At 40.9% G+C, this 15,390-nt stretch overlaps 1 protein-coding gene across 1 annotated transcript in view; it reads left to right on the top strand.

The window, feature by feature from the left end:
• The window catches only part of LOC133615521 (ras-related protein Rab-26-like), a 153,618-nt gene that overhangs the window by 64,328 nt on the left and 73,900 nt on the right, over positions 1 to 15,390 (top strand). The gene's annotated exons all lie outside the window — the stretch shown is intronic.

Genomic DNA, 15,390 nt, shown 5'->3' with positions numbered 1-15,390 from the left:
TATCTTAGGGTACATTAAATATATGTTTCTTATTGCAAGTTTGTCCTTAAATAAAATAGTGAACATACAAGACAACTTGTCTTTTAGTAGTAAGTAAACAAACAAAGGCTCCTAATTAGTCTGCTGAAATATGCAGTAACATATTGTGTCATTTATCATTCTATTATTTTGTCAACATTATTAAGGGCAAGTGGTAGAAAGTTAATTATTAATCTACTTGTTTATTTACTTTTAATATCTGCTTAATTTCTATTTTAACATGTTCTACCTACACTTCTGTTAAAATGTAATAATCACTTATTCTTCTGTTGTTTGATACTTTACATTAGTTTTGGATGATACCACAAATTTGGGTATCAATCCGATACCAAGTAGTTACAGGATCGTACATTGGTCTTATTCAAAGTCCTCATGTGTCCAGGGACATTTTCACTGAGTTTATAAACATAATATAAACTTTAAAAAAAATGAAAGAAGTTGTTGTGATGCCAAAAAATATCGACGTAATCATAGTAGTATCGACTCGATACATGCCTGTACTTGATATCATTACAGTGGATGTCAGGTGTCGATCCACCAATGGTGTTTGTTTACATTTTGACACCGGTGAGCTATGGTGTGTAGTGAAGCATGTTTAGCTATTCCTCGTCCTTCAGGGATGACACTTGTAAGAAACTCACTTTATTTGTCGCCATGGAGACCAGGATTAGTGATTTAGAAGTAGCTAAAAAACTGCCGACGGCGGCTGGACATTAGCCGCTAGATAGCTAGCCATGTCTTAAAGCACCTCTTGAGGGTGTTTCAGTGTTATAACTTCACTTTTATCTTTAGTTTGTAGGCCAAAATGCGTCCGTTCTCCCTTTTCTGTCTACACACTGTGTCTGCTTGTAAGTACTCCGTGATTGTGCGCTGCCGAACATGCTCCTCTGCTCGTAAACCAGCAATGTCTCGACGGTATCGTACCGAAAATGATTCATTAGTATCGCGGTACTATACTACTACCGGTATACCGTACAACCCTCGTACACGCAAACCTATAATGGATTAGGTCCTAATTATTTGTCTGGTTTGGAACAGTTGGAGGATAAAAATGGTAAAAACAGCAGAGAGAAGAAATGTTAAAAGTTCTTTCCAACAGCTTGTGCTGCAGCCTGCTCTGTGCTGCGACATTAGTCACCAAGCACAACATGGTCACAAAGAACTGTGCGGCTGCCAGCATTGTTTGACTGTGTGAAAAAAACACATCTTGGAAAATAACTTCTCATCTAGGAGGTCAAGGCTTCTCCACTTTCTTCTCCTCAAAGCAGGCGGCCTTCAAACAGACATGTGACCGTGCATCACTAAAGAGTTTGCACACGTGCTCTGTTTGACAAGGTGATCTACAGTTGCTCTCCGGCTTAAAAGGACTGATGCTTTAGAAATGAATGTAAAAACCTTTTTGTTGGATTATATATTTATAACTAAACCAATTGCAAGTTATAAAAATGTGAATGTGCCATTAAAATAGATGTGGACAACGGCACTGCACTGCAAATGCAAGTGTCAGTTTAAAGGGGAACATTATCACAAGACCTATGTAAGCGTCAATATATACCTTGATGTTGCAGAAAAAAGACCATATATTTTTTTAACCGATTTTCGAACTCTAAATGGGTGAATTTTGGCGAATTAAACGCCTTTCTAATATTTGCTCTCGGAGCGATGACGTCCCAACGTGGCGTCACATCGGGAAGCAATCCGCCATTTTGTCAAACACCGAGTCAAATCAGCTCTGTTATTTTCCGTTTTTTCGACTGTTTTCCGTACCTTGGAGACATCATGCCTCGTCGGTGTGTTGTCGGAGGGTGTAACAACACGAACCAGTGGCCCAAAGATGCGAAAGTGGCAAGAAATTGGACGTTTGTTCCGCACACTTTACCGACGAAAGCTATGCTACGACAGAGATGGCAAGAATGTGTGGATATCCTGCGACACTCAAAGCAGATGCATTTCCAACGATAAAGTCAAAGAAATCTGCCGCCAGACCCCCATTGAATCTGCCGGAGTGTGTGAGCAATTCAGGGACAAAGGACCTCGGTAGCACGGCAAGCAATGGCGGCAGTTTGTTCCCGCAGACGAGCGAGCTAAACCCCCTATCGACCCTAGCTTACCTGGCCTGCTGACATCAACTCCAAAACTGGACAGATCAGCTTTCAGGAAAAGAGCGCGGATGAGGGTATGTCTACAGAATATATTAATTGATGAAAACTGGGCTGTCTGCACTCTCAAAGTGCATGTTGTTGCCAAATGTATTTCATATGCTGTAAACCTAGTTCATAGTTGTTAGTTTCCTTTAATGCCAAACAAACACATACCAATCGTTGGTTAGAAGGCAATCGCCGAATTCGTCCTCGCTTTCTCCCGTGTCGCTGGCTGTCGTGTCGTTTTCGTCGGTTTCGCTTGCATACGGTTCAAACCGATATGGCTCAATAGCTTCAGTTTCTTCTTCAATTTCGTTTTCGCTACCTGCCTCCACACTACAACCATCCGTTTCAATACATTCGTAATCTGTTGAATCGCTTAAGCTGCTGAAATCCGAGTCTGAATCCGAGCTAATGTCGCTATAGCTTGCTGTTCTTTCCGCCATGTTTGTTTGTGTTGGCTTCACTATGTGACGTCACAGGAAAATGGACAGGTGTTTATAACGATGGTTAAAATCAGGCACTTTGAAGCTTTTTTTAGGGATATTGCGTGATGGGTAAAATTTAGAAAAAACTTCGAAAAATATAATAAACCACTGGGAACTGATTTTTAATGGTTTTAACCATTCTGAAATTGTGATAATGTTCCCCTTTAAAGCACATAATAAATAATATAATAAATAACATGCAATTAATATACCTATTTTTGCATGAATATATTTATTGATATTTAGCTAATAAATGTTAACATTAAAAACAATGTCAATTATTTTCTTGGACTACAGAGGGCATATAAGACAATAGCTTTTTTTCAATATTTTTAAAACATTTTTTTTTAAATCAAATATTTTTAATTATAATTTAAAAAAAAAGAACAATTACAACTAGACGAGACGATGCTCAAATGCTGAAGTTTAACTGAAATCCTGGAATATTTTTTAGAATTGTTGAAGTAGAGCACACAATTCCTGAACAGGCTGAATATTTTGAAGTTGGAACAGTTTGAATCAGATGGAAAATGTGGGAATTGTGGAACTTTGAAGAATGTCCCATTGATTTAAATGGGAATTTCCCAAAAATGTGTGAATTTCGGGAAAAGCGGGATTTATTTTTTTAAATGGTAAAAAAAACCTTGAATGGTCTGAATGAGTTGAAATGGTTGGTGTTGAAATTTTTCAAATCGGTCGAGAAATGTCGAAGTAGTAACATGTTGAATTGAGAAATGGTATTATGAAATTTCAGGGAAAACCGGGAATTTTTCCAATTCAAAAAACAACTTTGTTTTTTGTCCTAATTAGAATAAATGTTTTGAAGGTAGAACGGTTGAAGTGGTTTGAAAAATTTGTGAGGAGTAGTCACCAGACAAAAGGGTGTAAATAGGGCTTTGGAAAACTACAACTTCTGGAAAATCCTGGAATTTTTTTGAACTTGTAAAAAAAGAGTACCGTATTTTTCAAAGTATAAGTCGCACCGGAGTATAAGTCGCACCTGCCGAAAATGCATAATAAAGAAGGAAAAAAACATATATAAATCGCACTGGAGCCCGGCCAAACTATGAAAAAAACTGCGACTTATAGTCCGAAAAATACGGTAGTTTGAATTTACAGAAAGGTGGAATGTGTTGAAGGTAGAATGGCTTGAATTGGTTGAAAAATGTGGAAATGGTGGAAGTTTGAAAAACGTCCAATACATTTTGAATGGGAAAACCTGGAATTCTGGGAATTTTTGGAATTTGTTTAGGGAAAGCCCGCAATTCCTGAATAGGCTGAACAGTTTGAAGTTGGAGCGGTTTGAATCGGATGAAAAATGTGGAAGGTAAAGCGCGCCAAAATCTGGAGAAGAAGAAGAAGTTGTTGGATAATAAATAGATACATTTTTGGTGTAGAAAACCATATGTGTGAATGCTTTGGAGCATTCACACAATTATCTTAATATTAGCTTTATAACTCTTTGTGGAGGAGGGCATGGTCGGCACGCCTTCTGCAGGAATGGAGTGTGTATGGCTGGCCTCGAAGCCAGCGACAGGTGAGTGGATTGCCCAGCTGGGGCTGGTTATCTAATCACCTGTCGCCTTTATTAGCAGCAGCCGGTCCGAGACAGAGAGAGAGAGAGACACACAGACGTATGAGACAGAGACTGCTGGAAAGCAATTCTGACCTGTATATGACTATAAAAGACGTGCTCCACCCTGTCTACCGGGCTCCCGAGAGATCTGTCGGCACCAGGAGAACCCACCACACGCAGAGACATTCACACTCTTATTTTGTTTACTTCTCAAATTGTTTCCTCCATCAAATCTCTGTGTCACATCTCCATCTCTCCAGTCCACTGGTGTGTGTGTGTGAGTGACAGGAAGAAAAGCTTTGGCTTCCTATTGAAAAGTCTAAGAAAAAAATGCAGTCAGTATTACAGTTAGTAAATCACTCGTTTACAGTGCAAGTCAAATGTGATTTTTATCAGACTCCAGTGTAAACGCCCTTGTGGCCCCAATGTGGCCCCAATGTGGCCCCAATGTGGCATGCACAGTGCGATCAAGTGAAAACAAAGGAAGTTGACCGAGAGGAAGTCGATACTAGAACAAAATAAAATATAAGTCGCCACACCTTAAAAATTAGTGTGTGTTTTTTTTTACGTGAAAATAAATAAAAGTAATATAATGTATGAATGGATGTATATAATGTAATATATTTAGGAGGGACATCAGCGTGGATCTACGTGAGCTTTATTTTTCAACTCACATGTAAGCAAATGCGCCACAGCAACAATTCCAGTCGTTCAATAATCGCTATTCCTTCGGAATCAAAATATATATTCAGATATTACATATAGGCTATTATTTGCGCACTATTGACAAGTGATGTGTAATGAGGAGGACTCATTGTTCTCTCAACAATGCAGCATGAACTCCGGAGACAGCGTGCAGGTATGAGAATGATTTATTCACATAAATCGTGGAAAACAATACAAAACAAGCGTGCCTAACACACAAGACAGCTAACAGGACAGCTCACATGGAACACTAAGGCGGGACTTAGCCCAAGAAAAACACAGGGAACCAACGTGACAGTTGCATCCAGCAAATAAAAGCACCAAGCTGAGTGAGGCGAAAATGCAGGACTAAATAGCACTCTGATTCGTGCCCAGGAACAGTTGAGCATCCCGAACACTAATCAGAGGCAGGTGAGCACAATTAATAACCATAGCAACCAAAGAGACACAACACCGGGGCACTGAAACAGAACTTTAACAGTGAATCAAAACGTAAATAAACTATGATCCGGGCAACGGATCATAACAGTACCCCCCCTTCTAAGGGACAGATTCTAGATGTCCCCAGAACAAAACAAACAAAAACAAAAAAACAGGAAAAAGTCCAAAGTTACGGGAGGGCGGAGGGAGGACTTGGCGGTGGGTTGCCGGGCAAGTGTCCCCGAATCCACCGGGGACGAGTCAGGTGACGGCGGAGAATGGAACGCCGCTGCAGCAGGTGAGGCGGGCTACCACAGAATGGCCACATCCGTGGCTGTCGAGAAGGCGGAACCGAGTGGCACCGAAATGTCAGCAGCCGGAGAGTTCTACGCCTAAATCCTGGGCGTGGCTGCTCTTGGCGCAAAAAGGCGTCCATGATTAGGCCACAGCGGCAACCGCTTCAATTGAATCAAAACGTAAATAAACTATGATCCGGGCAACGGATCATAACAGTATCCCCCTCCTAAGGGACAGATTCCAGATGTCCCTAGAACAAAAAAAACAGAAAAAGTCCAAAGTCACTGGAGGACTTGGCGGTGGGTCGCCGGGCCAAGTGTCCCCGAATCCACCGGGGACGAGTCAGGTGACGGCGGCGAATGGAACGCCGTTGCAGCAGGCGAGGCGGGCGACCACGGAACGGTCACATCCGTGGCTGTCGATAAGGCGGAACCGAGTTGCGCCAGAACTTCAGCAGCCGGAGAGTTCTACGCCTAAGTCCCGGGCGTCGCTGCTCTTGGGGCAAAAAGCGTCCATGAATAGGCCACAGCGGCAGCCGCGTCAATTGAATCAAAACGTAAATAAACTATGATCCTGGGCAACGGATCATAACATGATGCACCGAAAATTTGGTCACCTTAAATAGACTTTGCTCAACTAAACCAGATGTTGTGATGAAATATCCACTTCCACTGGTGACTGTGTCTTTCCTCGCGCACACCAGTGACGAAGCTCGCCCAAAGCTGATGAAAAAGTCGCATTCGGGTTTCATTGCGTTTAGACTGAAGTCCCATTTGAAAAGATCAGATTCCAATCAGATTCAAGACTACCTCCGGATGTGGCCTGAATCTGATGCCAAAAGATCACATTTGAAGCACTTTGGAGCATTTAGACCAGTGGTTCTTAACCTTGTTGGAGTTTCATATGCGCATTCACCGAACCCTTCTTTAGTGAAAAATAAAATATTTTTTTTCCTTAATTTAATGTTAATTTATAAACATTAATCAGAACATGATTAATATTATATTAAAAAAAATACTAATAAAGATATATGTTACAAACAGAAAGTTGCAGGAATGTACACATGATCCCGTGTTTACATCTCATTGTGCAACATGTGAATGTTTTAGTGGGAGCTGAATGCGATATCGGAAAGGGGTGAATAATTATTTCCAAAGCAGGACCCCCACCCAGACATAGAATACTAGTACACAGCTCATGAAAAACTATATGTTTTGTTATTGTCATTGTAAGTGGGCCAAAACACTTATATTAGAAAATAATCCCATGGAAATGACTGCTGTCATTTGATTATAATAATAAAACATCCATCCATCCATACATTTTCTACATTATCGGACATCTAGTGATGTCCGATAATGGATTTTTGCCGATATCCGATATTCCGATATTATCCAACTCTTTAATTACCGATACCGATATCAACCGATATATACAGTCGTGGAATTAACACATTATTATGCCTAATTTGGACAACCAGGTATGTCGAAGATAAGGTACTTTAAAAAAAAAAAAAATAAATAAGATAATAAATTAAAAGCATTTTCTTGAATAAAAAATAAAGTAAAACAATATAAAAACAGTTACATAGAAACTAGTAATTAATGAAAATGAGTAAAATTAACTGTTAAAGGTTAGTACTATTAGTGGACCAGCAGCACGCACAATCATGTGTGCTTACGGACTGTATCCCTTGCAGACTGTATTGATATATATTGATGTATAATGTTGGAACCAGAATATTAATAACAGAAAGAAACAAACCTTTTGTGTGAATGAGTGTGAATGAGTGTAAATGAAGGAGGAAGGTTTTTTGGGTTAGTGCACTAATTGTAAGTGTATCTTGTGTTTTTTATGTTGATTTAATAAAAATAAAAAATAAAAAAAAATAAAAAAACGATACCAATAATTTCCGATACTACATTTTAACGCTTTTATCGGGGATGTCACTAGGCCATTGAGTAGGTCCACGCATATAGAAAATTAGGGCATACTGTTTGGGGGTATCCATAATACACCGATAGGGAGAAGTTTTTATGCACACGATGAGTCGGGTGTGTCTTGACCTCCGCGGCGGAGGCTCCGCCGAACCCCTGAGGTCGACTCGCCGAACCCCTAGGGATCGATCGAACCCAGGTTGAGAACCACTGATTTAGACTGAACCCAAAAAAATCAGATCTGTGTCACTTGAGGGCAAAAAAAAATCAAATTTGGTGTGTAGTGTAAACGGGGCCATTAATGCACTTGACAGCTGCCATACCATACATTAAGTTCACTTTAGCTGTTGTCATTTTTCATTCCAGTATTTATTTGTGGAAACAAGTTGAACCGTAAAAACCTGGCTATCTTATCTTTTTTCCCAGTGTTTTGTGTTACCTTCAAGGTCAGCGCGCCTTCCTCCCTGCTTTTCACTTCCCGTGCGGTTCACCTGCCTCGTTACACAGCCAGTACCTGCCACCTGCCTCCGTATGGTGATTATCACACCCACCTGTTGACAATCACCTATCTGAGGGCTGTGTATGTCATCTCATTACTGAGTTAGTTTCTTCATGTGTAACTTTGTGTCTCCTCCTACACTGCAAAAACTGAAATCTAAGTAAGATTAAATATCTCAAATAAGGGTGATATTTGCTTATTTTCTGTCTGATAAGATCATTCTTCTCACTAAGCAGATGTTATGTTAGAGTGTTTTACTTGTTTTAAGGGTTTTGGGCCTAAATGATCTCAGTAAGATATTACAGCTTGTTGCTGAGATTTTATGACCTATATTAAGTAAAACATGCTTGAAACTAGAATATCAACTGTTGCAAAGCTGTGTCATCAACACTCACAAGTATAAAACTGCTTTTTTAAAGTAATAATTTCTTACTTCAAGCATGAAAAAAAAAATCATGATGTATGCATATCATTATGTCAAGATGATGGCACTAGCATTTACTTAATTCAAGAATATTTTTCAACATATTAAGCAAAAGGGTCTTTTTTTTTCTACCAAGAAAAATGCACTTGTTATTAGTGAAAATATACTTATTTTAAGGTATTTTTGGGTTCATTGAGGTTAGCTAATGTTGCTTGTTTTGGAAAGTCTTGACAAGCCGAATTTCTTGTTCTATTGGCAGATAATTGTGCTTAGTTCAAATAAAATACCCCTCATTTTTGTGTTTTTTTTCTTGTTTTTGAACACTGAATGTTTGCAGTGTAACATCCATTCCATGTTCTACCCCTTGTCCTCAGATGTCCTTTTTTTTTTATTTTCACCCCGGGGTTGACTGCTTTTCCCACGTTGGTGATCTTTCTTTTGTTATAATAAAATTCCTAGTACCTAATAAAAGGGACCACCTGCCTTCCCTGCATCCTGGGACCATGCCAACTAGCTGCAACTGTAACAAAAGTGCACCTGTGTTGTTTTGTGACCTAGCCACATTTTTTTTTTTTTTAATGTTTCCTTGTCATGGTACTTTTCTTAAAAGATCCTCAAAATCTCAATGGCTTTGATGTGTGGTGTGCAGAATGAATGAGTAGCATAGAACAAGAAAATATTGTGCGTTCATGTTTCTCATTATCAACACTACAAATGTGTCTGGGACGCAAACCCATTTTCATCTCCTCTCCTCACGGTGCCAGCATTAATGTTTTATCGACTCACACTTTGCAGGCCCCTCTAAACGCTCCTTGTTCATTTGTAATTTATGATTCCCATGAAGTGGGGTCATTCCACGACAGGCTGCACTGACATACTGTACCTTTGGGGGTCGGCAACGATCGAAGGGCCCAATAGCCTGCCAGTGTTTACGGAATGCGGCACATTATATTTGTGGGGTTGTATTTCCAAGAGGTTTGGGAACGTGAGAAATTGAATAATTATAACGAGCAAAGTGAAGGCTGTGTTTAAACTGTAATTAACAAAGACTGCACATAATTGGCCTATCTCAGGGGGCTGTAAAGTGGTTTTCTAATTACTTGTTCGATATAACTCAATGCATCTAATTTGTTGGGTCCTCCTCGTATTTCCTCTATGTATTAAAGGGTGTACCTCAGGGTTCCATATTAGGTCCCTTGTTGTTTCCCATCAATGTAAATAATCTCTGTGATAATGTGTCGGATGCTGCGTTCCATTGTTATGCAGATGACGCGGTCATATACTATTCAATCAATCAATCGATCAAAGTCTATTTATATAGCCCTTAATCACAAGTGTCTCAAAGGACTGCACAAGGCACTGTCAGGTTCAAACACTGATGACATCTATTAAACAGACAAGAAGCAAGGAATCATGCAGAGACAGAGTTCAATATGGCTCAATGAGGAGAGACGTTTTTGGATTGCACGCTCAGTTACAATCTCCCACCACGCTCGGAGCTAACAGTCCCACGTGCTCCTCTATTTATTTGGGGGGGGTCCCTGGTTACATCACTGAGACCGCCTCCAAAAAGAGTGGCCACACATTTCATGCAAAGCAGCTTCCAGTACGCACAATACGTGATGGAATGTGCTGGGGGCCTTGTGATTGCCTTGTCTCTGCTTCGTCTGCATGCTGTCGTCTTATCTTCATTGAGGTCTTTGAAGTCCTTGGCTGCTAGTGGGCTAAAACAAACAAAATATCTGCGACGAGGCAAGCCCTCATGTGCCGTAGCTTATAACAGGTTTTGTCCTTGCACAGACAGAAAAAGTACAGCTTGAGCACAATAACTAATAACTATAGCAACGGACTTTAAGCATAAGAGTTGTGTGATAACTTACACATAATTATTCAAACAGCCACAACAACATCCTTGGCTCTGATCCCACATAAGGGCAAGAAAAAACTCAAACCAATGGGATACAATGAGAAACCTCGGAGGGGACCAAGATTGAATGGAGACAAGTCAGCAGCGTAGAGACGTCCCCAACTGATGCACAGATGAGTGGTCCGACCCGGGTCCTGACTTTGAACATCTGTGGTCACCTAATAACCTCTCCACGCAGGAGAGGGGGGTAGAGCAGAAAAGACACGGCACATCAACTGGTCTAAAAGGGGGGTCTATTTAAAAATTTAAGATGGGACTTAAATGCTTCTACTGAGGTAGCATCTCTAACTGTCACCGGGAGGGCATTCCAGAGTACTGGAGCCCGAATAGAAAACACTCTATAGACCGCAGACTTTTTTGGGGCTCTGGGATACACTAATAAGCCGGAGTTCTTAGAACGCAGATTTCTTGCCGGGACATATGGTACAATACAATCAGCAAGATAGGATGGAGCTAGACCGTTTAGTATATTATACGTAAGTAGTAAAACCTTAACTTTCTTGTTCTTGTCAAAACGTTACGTTATTCATCCCTATAGCGCAAACCTTTGAGCTCCTGCAGTCTGCTTTTGATGTTGTTCAGTCCCATCTGCTCAGCTGAAACTAGTACTAAATGCAAAGAAATCCAAGGTGATGTTAATTTTAAATGGCAAACGACTGCCATTGAACATTCCAAAAATATCCACCGCTCAAAAGGTTCAGTTCTGTTCATTTCATTTTCAGTTTATTTCGAACATGCATACGAACTTGAACTTGAAATGCTCACGACATATAAGTACTTGGGGATTGTTTTTCATGAAAACTTGTATTTTAAAAAGTGGCTAATCTTAGCTTACTTTAGAAACAAATCCTGTTTATCCCTCAATCTCGTTACCTTGCGTAATGACAATAAAGCTGATTCTGATTCTGATTCTGATTCTGATAAGTTAGGAAATGCTTGGTTCTGACCACTTTTATGCCTCTTCTAGTTTATGGAGACTTGCTTTTTATAAATGCACCCGACACTGGATACTGTTTATCACTGTGCATTACGTTTTATTACTGGTTGTGGCAACCTTGTCTACCATTGCACTTTATATGCAAAGGCAGACTGTCCATCTTTGTCAGTTTGCAGATTTTCTCGATTGATGTTTTTTTTTTTTTATAAAACACTTCTTGGTGTGGTTCCCCCTTATTTGTGTTCTTGTATGTGTAGAGATTCCAGTCACTACAGTTCATTCTTGGTGTGACTTGTGTTGGCTCCAGGAACCAACACAAGTCTCGGTAAAAAAAAAAAAAAACCTTCAGATATGCTGCTCCATGGTCATGGAATAAATTACAAAAGGATCTGAGGCTACTTGAACTAATCCCTTTGGGGAAATTTCAGGCCATTTTAAAGATCAACAAGCTGTTTCTATTGGGCACTGTACTTGTTTTTAACGTATTTTTTATTTAAACATGTTTTATTGTTTTACCTATTGCGTCTATTTATGTTTATGTTGTAAGCTTTTTGTGTTTTTAACTATAGGGTGTGACTGCTACTGTTTTTACTTGTTATATGTATTTATGAAACCTGTTTTTGCTGCCCTCTTGGCCAGGTTGCTCCTGTAAAATACATTTAAATCTCTGAGTTTTTACCTGATTAAATAAAGGAAAAGGAAAATGAATAAAAAAATCCTTATTTTTAGTCTTAATTAAGCATTTTCCAACATAATAATGGCTAAATTAACTAAAAATATCCATACAAGAGTAGTATTGGCCAATATTAGTTTTTGCCTCATTACTGTGAGAATCCTGCGTGTGAATGCAGCATTAAAGCATAGGACTATCCGTCTGCAGTGTGCTCAAACGACCCCAATGTAGCATCTGTGATCAGGTAATACTGTATCATCTATTTCTCTTCACACATTCTTCACTCACGCGTTAAGTAAAGGATTAGGCAAAAACTAACCCAGAACCATTGTATTATCTAGTATAATATTTAGAATAAAACGTTTTCAAAGCAGGTGAAAGGTTACGAAACCTCCTTTTGGTTGCTGACGTATGACGTATCCACGCAGCGAGTAAGCATGAAGACGGCCTAAAAACATATTTTAAAAATTTGATTCCTAAATAAAATATTTTGTAATAGATTTTTGAAAGTTATGAATCCATTTACAATTGTAATGAATAAGAATCAGGATTCGGATGTGAATAAAAAAATTTGAGCACCCTTTTGGATATATACCGTATTTTTCGGAGTATAAGTCGCACCGGAGTATAAGTCGCACCTGCCGAAAATGCATAATAAAAAAATTAAAAAAACATACCGTATTTTTCGGAGTATAAGTCGCACCGGAGTATAAGTCGCACCTGCCGAAAATGCATAATAAAAAAAGAAAAAAACATATATAAGTCGCACTGGATCCTGGCCAAACTATGAAAAAAACTGCGACCTATAGTCCGAAAAATACAGTAATTGTCCATTGCCTTATTCATTCAGAGGAGGAGCATTAAAACATGGTTCTTGCATCTAAAAAAAAAAAAAACCACAAAGGCTGGCTTTCCATCCATCCGTCCATTTTCTACCGCTTGTGCCTTTCGGGGTCGCGGACGATACTGGAGCCTATCTCAGCTGCATTCATGCGGAAGGCCGGGTACACCCTGGACAAGTCACCACCTCATCACAGGGCCAATTTAATGTTGCCAATCAACCTATCTCCAGTTGCATGTTTTTGGGGGTAGGAGGAAGGCGGAGTACCCGGAGGGAACCCACGCAGTCACGGGGAGAACATACAAACTCTCGCTGATAAAACATGGTAGCGACATGCATTGCTTAGCTCACAATTGCCCCCATTTCTCAGTGTGGCAAGTCAGAGTACTACAGAACTGATTGTAGTACAGGGCACACAGTGTGTCTTTTTTCTATTTATAGCAGGGGTCGGCAGCCCAAAAATGTTGAAAGAGCCATTTTGGACCAAAAATACAAAAAACAAACAGTTGAGAAAAAAATATATTCGGTCTAAGCCTGGGTCCTTGGAGAGGGGGTCCAGACTGAGGCCAAGGAAATACAAAAAAAAACCTCTGTGGGGGGAGCATGGCCAGAGGCAGGAGCAGACCCAACAAAGCAACCAAGTGAGCCGACTCCACCCTCGGCCGCCCACCAACTCTCGGCCAGTGTCCAGTCCGCATGGATGAACGACACAGTTTTATATACAAATAGTAATGTACCACCTGCACTACCTTGACCGCACGTGCCTAATTTTCATCCCACAATTTGAGATTAAAAGCCTGACAACTATCCCCATTTCCCCCAAAATCAGCCGGGCTTGGCTCCGGCTCACCCGTGATCTTGAGAGTGGTTTAAAAAATGAATGAATGTAAGCCATATTTGACTTATTTTTGTGAAAATGAAACCAAACCAAAATGCCATCCATCCATCCATCTTCTTCCGCTTATCCGAGGTCGGGTGGCGGGGGCAGCAGTCTAAGCAGGGAAGCCCAGACTTTCCTCTTCCCAGCCACTTCGTCCAGCTCTTCCCGAGGTGTTCCCAGGCCAGCCGGGAGACATAGTCTTCCCAACATGTCCTGGGTCTTCCCCGTGGCCTCTTACCGGTCGGATGTGCCCTAAACACCTCCCTAGGGAGGCGTTCGGGTGGCATCCTGATCTGACTCCTCTCGATGTGGAGAAGCAACGGCTTTACTTTGAGCTCCCCCTGGATGACAGAGCTTCTCACCCTATCTCTAAGGGAGAGCCCCGCCACCCGGCGGAGGAAACTCATTTCGGCCGTGATCTTGTCCTTTCGGTCATAACCCAAAGCTCATGACCATAGGTGAGGATGGGAACGTAGATCGACCGGTAAATTGAGAGCTTTGCCTTCCGGCTCAGCTCCTTCTTCACCACAACGGATCAATACAGCGTCCGCAATACTGAAGACGCCGCACCAATCCGCCTGTCGATCTCACGATCCACTCTTCCCTCACTCATGAACAAGACTCCGAGGTACTTGAACTCCTCCAATTGGGGGAAGGGTCTGCTCCCCAACCCGGAGATGGCACTCCACCCTTTTCCGGGCGAGAACCATGGACTCGGACTTGGAGGTGCTGGTTCTCATCCCAGTCGCTTCACACTCGGCTGCGAACCGACCCAGTGAGAGCTGAAGATCCTGGCCAGATGAAGCCACCAGGACCACATCATCTGCAAAAAGCAGAAACCTAATCCTGCAGCCACCAGAAAAGAATAGAATAGAATAGAATAGAAAGTACTTTATTGATCCCTGGGGGAAATTCAGCACCACAGTTCGCTCACAATAAACAATAAAGACTTAGGTAATTTTTACATGTGAATAATATAAATGCAGTCTATTATACTGTTAGTCTACCCCAGGGCAGCTGTGGCTATGAAAGTAGCTTACCACCACCAGGTGTGAATGATTGATGGGTTCTACATGTAAAGCGACTTTGGGTACTTAGAAAAGCGCTATAAAAATCCCAGTTATTATTATTAGTATTATTATTATTATTATTATACAGCATAAATTATCCACATTGCACACTGGGAGTTATGTCTTAGTGACAACCGTGGAACACTCTTTGGAGACTTCATTGTGAGATGGCAAACTGTACAATTTACAGTATCTAGCAGCTCGGCTGAGACTGTGAACGTGCGGATTTCACACTTTCTTACCACGGCTGAACATCGCCTGCGGGAAGCGGCAGTGTCTCACTTGTCAGAAGGGGTTGCCTGTTGCCGTGGTACCAGGTGACGTAAACCCCAACCAGGGGGGCTGGGGTGTTGTCTTTACCTGTGGTAGTCACCAGTGCACAGATGTTACTTTATAGCCTCCTCAGATCTAGCGTCCTCTGCAGTGGACATTTATTGCAGGGTTTTTGGGTTTTTTTTCTGGCAAAATAGACCAAAAACAAATAAGAGGAGGATGGCCATTTTATTATAAGTCTTGCACTGCAAAAACTGAAATCT

Source organism: Nerophis lumbriciformis, linkage group LG22 (genome assembly GCF_033978685.3).
Source record: "Nerophis lumbriciformis linkage group LG22, RoL_Nlum_v2.1, whole genome shotgun sequence".
NCBI classification, from domain to species: Eukaryota; Metazoa; Chordata; class Actinopteri; order Syngnathiformes; family Syngnathidae; genus Nerophis; species Nerophis lumbriciformis.
Note: the sequence above shows the minus strand (reverse complement) of the source record. Positions and strands in the feature narration are given on the sequence as shown.